Source organism: Carlito syrichta, unplaced genomic scaffold (assembly GCF_000164805.1).
Source record: "Carlito syrichta isolate Samal-C Ts95f unplaced genomic scaffold, Tarsius_syrichta-2.0.1 Scaffold315497, whole genome shotgun sequence".
Lineage (NCBI taxonomy): Eukaryota > Metazoa > Chordata > Mammalia > Primates > Tarsiidae > Carlito > Carlito syrichta.
In genome coordinates this window covers 278,925-280,443 of record NW_007259593.1, presented here as the reverse complement: position 1 = coordinate 280,443, position 1,519 = coordinate 278,925, and positions in this window count along the sequence as shown.

The following is a 1,519-nucleotide window of genomic DNA, read 5'->3' as shown; positions in this document are numbered from 1 at the left end:
ATTTTTTAATTTATTGTAGAGATGAGGTCTCGCCAAGTTGCCCAGGCGGGTCTCGAGCCCGCGGGCTTAGGCAATCCACTCACCTCAGCCTCCCAAAGCACAGGATTACAGGCTGAGCCACCGAGCCCGGCTCAACCTCACTTTTTAAAAGTTAAAAAAAAAAAACCCTTGCTTTTTTTAACAAAAACAGCAGGGACAGGGGGGCTAGCTGAATTTGTCTTTTCCTACCACCCTCTGTTGTTTATAAGAGAAAATTATTTTGAAGATTGCTAATTAAGAGGCTCATGTTAGGCCGGGCTCAGTGGCTCGGCCTGTAATCCCAGCACTTTGGGAGACTAAGGCAAGTGAATTGCCTGAGACTAGCCTGAGCAACCTGACAAGACCTCATCTCTACAGTAAACCAAAAAATGAGCCGGGTGTGATAGTGCTCGCCTGTAGTTCTGGCTCCTTGAAAGGCTGAGGCAGAAGAATCACTGGAGCCCAGCACGTCGAGGCTGCAGTGACCACGAGCGTGCCCCTCTGCACTCCAGCCTGTGCAACTAAAAAAAAAAAAAAAAAAAAGAGGCTAATGTTCAGATCTCTTAGTATTTTGGCCTAGCATTAGTGAAAAGACATGGAGTCAATATAGCCAATGAGCAGCCATTTTTACACTGTCTAGTTGTCATGTTTCTCTAGCAGTTCACTTTATCATCTAATCACTAGGCAAGGACAGAACCAGTTGCTCAAAGGTAGCTATTGGTAACTACTTTACAACCCCCTCCCCAGCTTGTTTCATAAACAAGTTACTCTAATCAGCTATTCATGACCTTCAGCACAGACCCCCTCAACATGGCACGCGTCATGTGACTAACCCTGCTGTCCATCACCTGACTTCAGTGATTTCTGAGTACCTGCACTCCGTGATGATATGGAACAGATCACTACCCAATCATCTTAAAGAACTTCCCCCATTAAAGGGAAAGTTTAAAAGCCATCATTGTTGTGTTAAACTCTGGTGTTTCCACAGAGCTCTTTGAGCTGTGGCCATCGTGTCTTCTAAGCTTTGGGTCCTTCTCCTACCTTGGGGAGGTGGATCTTCTCTCTTTCTCTAATCTACTTTTTTTAAGAAAGTAGAAAAAAGTAAGCTTTATTATTCACCTTTCACAGATTGGAAAGGGGGTCGACACTCAAAGGCAAGTGCGGCCTTGAAGAGTCACAAAATGGGTATATTTAAGGACTTTTGGAGAGGAGAGAGAGGGCAGTAGGTCTCGGTGGAAAGGAGAATGAGAGAGAGCGAGAGAGCAGCATATCTTGGTGGGACCTCCAAAAATGTTAGGGTCACACTTTCCTAGTGGGGCCTCCATAAAGTTAGGTCAGGCCCGCTGGGGGTGTGGATGTCTGGGGTGCGATCTGATGCCACATGAAACATGCAAAGAATTGCACAGAAGTAAGATTAGAAAATATAGTTTATTCAAAAGTAAATTAGAGAGGCCAGGCTCAGTGGCTCAGCCTGTAATCCCAGCACTTTGGGAGGCCGAGG